Genomic DNA, 8,287 nt, shown 5'->3' with positions numbered 1-8,287 from the left:
ATCATATTCACGTTCATGGAGAACGTGAATCTTCTGCTGAATGCTAGACAGAACTGGATGAGAATTATATCTCACAGATATTAAAGCCTGTAACACGCTGAGAGAGTCTGAATATAAAATGAACCGTTGGTATTGGCATTTAATAATGTGATCCAAGGCTAACTTTATAGCGTGCAGCTCTGCAGTAAATATGCTGCATTCAGAGGGAATCTGCTCCGATGTAGTGCTGTCTCTAAAGACAGCAGCGGATCCCACATATGATTCTGCCTTCGAGCCGTCTGTGTAGACTGGCACGAAGTCAGAATGTTCAGCTCGGTGAGCTGAAAAAAGCTGCAGGTAGACAGATGACGGAGTGTCCGACTTTCCCCAATTTCTAAGGGACAAGTCACATGCCGGGACATGAGCATGCCAGGGTGGAAGGGGTTGCTTTGGTGTTTGCGCAACCTTGTCTACCTTGATATTAAGTTCTTTAAGTAGCTCTTGGACACGAATACCAAAAGGGCGATTGGCAGTCTTACGGGTGTTGTATAAATTTTCCCATCGTGGCTCAAAAACGGATAGCCACGTAGGGTGGTCTGGCAGGGATTTCAGTTTTAGAGCGTAGTTTAGAGACAACTGCTTGCGTCAAAGCAATAACGGCGGTTCGTTTGCTTCGACGTATAAGCTCTGGACTGGAGATGTTCGATATGCTCCAATAGCGGTACGGAGAGCCAGATGATGGACAGGATCCAGCCACCGAAGTACACTGTCTCTGGCCGAATTGTATACCAGGGACCCATAATCTAGTCTGGATCGTACAAGTGCACGGTAGATGCGTAGTAGGGTGCATCGATCCGCACCCCAAGATGTAGAGGAAAGAGAGCGCAGAATATTCAGCCCTCTTGTGCACTTTGTGCGGAGTTGACGGATGTGATCCAGAAAGGTCAACTTTTTGTCAAATACGAGTCCCAAGAATTTTGTATCCGCTGCTATTGGAATAGCATTTCGTCCGAGCCTTAATTCGGGTTCAGGATGAAGATTACGCTTACGACAAAAGTGTACGCAAACGGTCTTCTCCGGCGAGAACCTGAAACCATTTGTAAGTGCCCAGGAGTTGAGTCGATCAATGGCTTTCTGCAGTTGTCTTTCAATCACCCTCATGTTGCATGACTGGCAAAATATGCTAAAGTCATCAACATAGAGGGCACTGTTTACAGTTCGAGGAAGTTGTTCTGTGATGGAATTTACTTTGATGGCAAAAAGCGTGACACTTAATACTGATCCTTGTGGTACTCCCTCCTCTTGGCTAAAGGAACGAGAGAGTGAGGATCCCACACGAACCTGGAAAGATCGATTGGCTAAAAAGTTTTTAATAAAAATGGGGAGTTGCCCCCTAAGACTGAGGCTATGCAGATCTTTTAAAATGCCAAATCTCCAAGTTGTGTCATACGCTTTCTCCATGTCAAAGAACACCGACACCAAGTGTTCACGTTTTAGGAAAGCATCCCGGATGGATGTTTCCAGTCTAATAAGATGGTCCAAAGTGGACCGGTTCCTTCGGAAGCCGCACTGGATATTGGAGAGAAGGTCATTTGATTCTAAATACCATATTAAACGAGAATTGACCATTCTCTCCAGAATTTTGCACAGACAGCTAGTCAGAGCAATAGGACGATAATTGGTGGTGATTTTTGGATCCTTTCCTGGCTTAGGAAAGGCAAGAACGATTGCCTTGCGCCAGGAATCCGGAAACTGCCCTTCAATAAAGATTCTGTTATACAGAGAGAGCAGATAATCCATAGATTTTGGTGAAAGATGTTTAACCAATTCATAATGGATGCCATCTGGTCCAACAGCACTTGCTTTGGAAAGGGCGAGGGCTCTTTTCAGTTCCTGAATAGTGAACGGCCCATTGTAGGGATAGATGTTCTTGGACTTAAAATTAAGTGCCTCCTTTTCCAGTTTATGTTTCAGGACCAGAAACTCTGGGGAATACGAGGATGTTGCAGAGATGTTAGAGAATGTTTCCCCAAGAGCATTGGCTATTGCAGTTGGATCTGCAATAGCGCATCCATTATAATCTAGGATTGAAGAAGGGTGGGATGTATATTTTCCCTTCATTTTCCGGATTTTATCCCAGACTACCTTAGAATTGGTAGCCTGGTTAACAGATGATGTAAAACGAATCCATGATTCCTTTTGACTCTGACGGCGAATGTAGCGTGCTTTGGCTCGTGCACGCTTGAAAGCTATTAGTTAGCAGTGGTAGGATATCGACGGAATATCCCCCACGCTTTGTTTTGAGCCTTTTTTGCTGCTGTGCATTGTGAATTCCACCAAGGTTTGGGAAATGGTGGAAACCGGCCAGATGTTTTTGGAACAGCATTCGCAGCTGCTTGGACAATCATTTCTGTGATGTACGTTACTGCATCATTGATAGGCTCCTGACTGACTGTACTGAGTTCAAAATTTGCCTGATGTTGGAAGGCATTCCAGTCAGCCTGATCAAACTTCCACCGTGGTAACCTAAAAGGAAGACATGGTCTCCCACTGTGTAACAAGGTTATCACAGGGAAGTGATCACTTCCATATGGATTCTCCTCCACTTCCCAAGTGAGTGAAGGGAGCAGAGAAGGGGAGCAGATAGAGAGATCAATGGCAGAAAAAGTACGGGTAGGCATATGGAAGAAGGTGTTTGTTCCAGTATTGAGAAGGGAAAGGGCATTGTCATTGAGCATACACTCTATGGCCAGTCCCCTTTCATTGATGTTAGCACTACCCCACAGGGTGTTATGTCCATTCATGTCCCCGAGAAGTAAGAAAGGGGGAGGCAACTGCTTTAGAAGATCATCAAGGGCTTCCTGGGAGATGTCAGTCCCAGGTGGCAAATAAATAGAGCAGACCGTTAATAAAAATCCCACTGTAAGGCGAATTGCAACAGCCTCTATGCTGGTTGTAATTAGCAAGGGCTGAACTGGGGTCTGATTACTCACAAGGATAGCCACTCCTCCATGAGCAGGACCATCCGCAATTCTATCCTTACGAAAGATTGTGATGTTATGCATGGTGGGATCATCATTCGCCTTTAGATAAGTCTCCTGCAAGCAAAAGCAAACTGGCTTGTGCTTTTGCAGGAGGGCCTTGATGTCATCAATATTTCGCCGGAATCCACGACAATTCCATTGTAGGAATTTAGCCATTATTTTGGCTTGGTGGGTCCATCAGGCGGCTTCCGAGGTGCTGAGGGCTTACTTTTATCAGCCTTGGCTTTATCTTTTTTGGGGAAGAAAGGACGATGTCCCGTGTCCATTTCTTCCTCCGCAAAGAGTTCCAAGACTGATTCATCCTGTACCTCCTTGTTCTCTACATCCATTCTTTCTGGTGTCACGGATGACTCTTCTAAAGTTTTTGGCTTTTCTTTACCACTTGGTTTAGGTAGTGGTGGAGCACTAGGAGGTACGGATATAGGAGTGGCAGCTGATTGTGTTTTTGTGGTGGGCTTTTGTGAACTCAATAAATAGCGTGCAATCGGGGTGAATGACTCTTTTGGTGGTATAGTCATCTCAGTTTGTGTACCGATAGTGCACTTTGCAGAAACCTTCTGGGCATATGAAGGTTTCCCGCTATTTATTGGTTGTATGCGTTTTCTAGCCTCTGGGTAGGAGATGTTTAGCTCCGTTTTTAATTTCTGTATCTCCTTTTCGTCCTTCCACCGCTGACATGCTCGAGAGTATGCAGGGTGCTCTCCTTGGCAGTTAATACAATTAGGCTTAGGAGCTAGACATTCCTTGCTCTCGTGGTCTTTAACACCACATCGAGCACAGGCAGGATTACCACGACAGGATGTTTGTGAGTGGCCGTACTTTTGACATTTAAAACACCTCAGTGGGTTGGGAACGTAAATCCTCACTGGGCAGTTTAAGTACCCTGCCTTGATGGAACTTGGAGGCCGTGGGGTGTTGAATGTTAGGATGAGAACTCGGGTAGGGACAAGATTCCCATCCTTACGCATAGATATTCGCTTCACAGCTGTCACTCCTTGCTCTTTCAATTCAGAGCAGATCTCTTCTTCAGAAACGTGAAGAAGATCCCACTCTGATATGACACCTCGTGACGAGTTCAGAGTTTTATGAGGGGTTACGATAATGGGTATTCCCCCTAAAGATGTGGCATTCAAAATTTTTTCAGCATGCTTTGTATTTGATGCTTCGACTAAAATATCTCCAGAACGCAGCCGTTTTACCGATTTAGGTGAACCTGCCATCCCTTCTAATCCTTTCTGGATAAAGAAAGGTGACATTTTCCCAAGTGACTGCTCTCCGGTGGAATGGAGAATGAGGAAAAGAGGTGTCACAGATGTTGTTTTCTCCTCAGTTCTGGCTCTTTTAGCTGAATTGCTTTCACTCTCATCTGACGATCGATTAGGTAGGGGCCTTGTTGGGGCCCCAGAAGAAGAATTTAAATTACTCATATGAGTAAAAAGAAAATGTCTGATGCCTAAGTACCTCACCCACCACGGAGCCCTACGAGGGGATGCCCACTCATGAACTAGCAGGTACTGCGTACACGAATGGGACGCCGAGTTCGCTTAGAGCACCATACCCACGTTACCAATAAGTCTTTATCCCGTCCCAGGACCAAAGGGAGGGAGACTTATTGGAACGCAGTTGACCCTAGCAGTATAGAACCACCCGCCGATTGATCCCAGTCGAGCCGGTCCGGGACCACCCGTCTCGTCGAAGCAGGGGCCAAAGTGGTGTATTAAGGCTGGGCCCCTCAACCACCAGGATCCCCCTTTCCGCTTCCACGGGTCGCGGCGCACGGCTGCACACGCCGGATTCCAAAGATGTAACCCTGGAACCAAGGTATGGGCGTTGGATCCCAGTGATGCTAATCTGGAAAACCAGCAGCATCACTGGGAGGTCCCCTCACCACGTACAGGTGCCCACGTTGAGGGGCTGAAGTGGGATTTACTCAAAGAGGTAACTACCATTAGGGGTAAAGGGAAGGGTTATTGCTTCCGTAAAGGCGACTACGATGAACTGAGACAGTATTTAAATTCTATACAGTGGGACCAACTGATGATGTTACCAACAGCAAATTCAAAATGGGAAGCATTCAAAGAACTTATCTTGGAAGCTACTAGGCTTTACATACCAACTAAGAAATATTGTTCAAGGTTTAGGCCAAAATGGATGTCAGATGAACTAATGAGGCATATGGCAGAGAAGAAAAATGCATGGGATACTTACAAATTAACACATGACACAGAAGCCTATGATAGATACAAGTTGATATGCAACCAAGTTACAAAGGAGGTTAGGAGGTTAGGCAGGTGAAAGCAGATTACGAGAAATCCTTGGCAAGGGATGCAAAGAAAAACAGCAAAGAGTTCTTTACTTATGTAAACTCTAGAAGGAAGGGGATGAATCAGGTTGGTCCACTTGATATTGATGGGTCAGCTGTTGATGATCCTGCTCAGGTAGCTAACAAACTAAATGAATATTTTGCATCGACATTCACACATGAGGAGTTATTCAGCAAAGGGAATGCCAGAGGTGTATTCAACTCTAGCAGTAAGCTACAGAATCTTGAAATAACTGGGAGTAAAGTGGAGGAGAAACTGTTGAAGATAAACACAAGAAAGGCACCCGGGGTGGATGGGATCTATCCAGTTATATTAAAGGAGGCAGCAAAGGAAGTAAGCAAACCCTTAGCCATAATTATGAGAGCTTCCTTGGACTCAGGGGAGGTACCCATAGACTGGAAATGTGCAAATGTGACCCCAATTCACAGAGGAGGATCAAAGGCTGACACAAGTAATTATAGACCTGTGAGCTTAACTTCTGTTCCAGGAAAATTAATGGAGGCACTGGTTAAAGAAGCACTGCAGGATCATTTAGACAAGACTTCAGTTATAGCTCAGACACAGCATGGTTTTGTTAAGGGGAAGTCTTGCCTGACCAACTTGATTGGATACAATGATGCAGTCACAAAAGAACTGGATGCAGGGAATAACTTTGATATTATATACTTGGATCTTAGAAAGGCTTTTGATACTGTTGCACATGGAAGACTGCTACACAAATTGGAGCAGTGTGACATTGGAGGCAAATTGCTGCTATGGATAAAGGGGTGGTTGAGGAGGAGAAGACAGAGAGTGGTAATCAATGGACACTGCTCATCGTGGACTAATGTTATTAGTGGAGTCCCTCAGGGCTCAGTGTTGGGTCCATTATTGTTTTCTGTATTTATAAATGATATTGATGATGGTATATCAAGCTTAATGTCCAAGTTTGCAGACGATACAAAGGTTGGCAGAGTTGTCAATGACACTACTGACACTATGCTGCTGCAACAGGATCTGGAAAGGTTGAGCAGATGGGCTGAGAGATGGCAAATGAAGTTTAACATTGACAAATGTAAAGTACTACACATGGGAAACAGCAACCCCAGAGCAACGTATCAACTCTGTGGTACTACACTGACAGTGGTAGAGAATGAAAGGGACTTGGGGGTGGTTGTGCAGGCAGATATGAAGTTCTCTGAGCAGTGCAGACGGGCTGCAAGAGTAGCTCATGGAGTATTGTCAATGATATACAGGAATTTTTCCAGCAGGGATAAGGAGGTGATTATTCCATTGTATAAGGCAATGGTCAGGCCACACCTAGAGTACTGTATACAGGTCTGGAGGCCTCATTTCAAGAAGGATGTAGAGCTGCTGGAACGAGTACAGAGAAGGGCAACAAGATTAGTGAATGGAACAAAGGGGTGCTCTTACGAAGAAAGGCTTAAGTTTTGCAAATTACAGTGTCTGGAGATGGAGACTAGGCACCAGCGAGGTGATCTGATAGAGGTGTATAAAGCCTTGAATGGTTTAAGCATGCTCAATGCTGATGGGATTCTTCCTCTAGCTCAGAAAAATCACCTGAGAGGGCATAAATACAAATTGAGGAAAGACAGATGTAGGATAGACGTGCGGAAATTTGCCTTTAGCCAGCGGGTGGTTGGTTGGTGGAACAGACTTCCATCCCTTGTGGTGGAGGTTGATAGCCTAAATAAGTTTAAGGCTCAGCTAGACAGGTATTTTGAACGAACAGAGGGGTGAAGTGGAAGTGGGTTTTTTTTTTTTTTTTTTGGCTGATGCTGCATAAGCTTGCTTTCTTGCATCAAATGCCTCTACTAATGCTAATGCTAATGCTAGGGCAAGGTTTCTCAAAATGGAAAGTGGAATGCAATCTGAATCATCGGGAAACCAACGGATAGGATTTCCAGTCAATGGAAGAAGGTCGTTAATATACAAAGGAAAATAGGGGGGGAAAGAACTGAACCTTGGCAGACACCGGCATTAGTGGAGAAGTTAGAAGAACAGAGAGTCACCTACCATCATCCTCAGTGAGCGATCAGAGAGAAAATTGGATAACCAATTACAAAAAACAGTTGGTAAACCATAAGATGGAAGCTTGCTTAGAAGACCTTTATGCCAAACACTATCGAAAGCCTTTGAGATGTCAAGAGCAACTACTTGTGATTCACCGAACCATTCCATTGAATTAGTCCATAAATGGGTAACATAAGCCAGAATATCACCAGTGGATCGACATTGACGGAATCCATACTGGCGATCGTTGATCAGACGGAAGGTTTCTAGGTAGTTTAAGAGTTGGCAGTTAATTAATTTCTCCATTACTTTAGAAAGAGTAGAAGTAATTGCAATGGGACGATAATTGGATGGGAGGGATTTGTCACCCTTTTTTTGGAACTGGCCGGATATGAGCAAATTTCCAAGAAGGAAAAACACTTTTGGATCAAGAAAGCGGAAAAAAAGGTGGCAAAGAACAGGAGTAAGTTTAGGAGCACAGGTTTTGAAAACAAGTGGAGAAATACCATCAGGATCTGGAGCTTTCTTAGCATCAGGATTCGTCAAAATCCTTCTAACATCCTTCTGAATGTTAGAAGGCCACAGGAAGCATTGAATGGAGCGTGTTGGGAATGGTGGGAGGTGTTTTACCTAGATCATTAATACATGAGTTGGAAGAAAAATGGGATGCTAGCAGGTCAGCTTTATCCTTGGCTGAAGTGACAACAGAACCATCTGGTTTGGACAGAGGCGGGAGCAGAGATGGGCAAAAGTTGTGGTCAATAGCTTTGGCAAGAGACCAGAACGCTTGGCAACCATTAGGGCAAGAAGCAAGGTTTCTACTCTTAGCCTGTTCAAACTCTAGTTCGGACTGATTAATAACTGCCTTAAAATTGTTGTGAGCTTTGGTGTAGGCAGAAAATGAAACTGAAGAATTAGAAACCAGCC

The sequence above is a fragment of the Mastigoproctus giganteus genome, chromosome 9 (assembly GCF_048544385.1).
Source record: "Mastigoproctus giganteus isolate SK-2022 chromosome 9, ASM4854438v1, whole genome shotgun sequence".
NCBI lineage: Eukaryota > Metazoa > Arthropoda > Arachnida > Uropygi > Thelyphonidae > Mastigoproctus > Mastigoproctus giganteus.
This window is presented reverse-complemented; position numbering follows the sequence as displayed.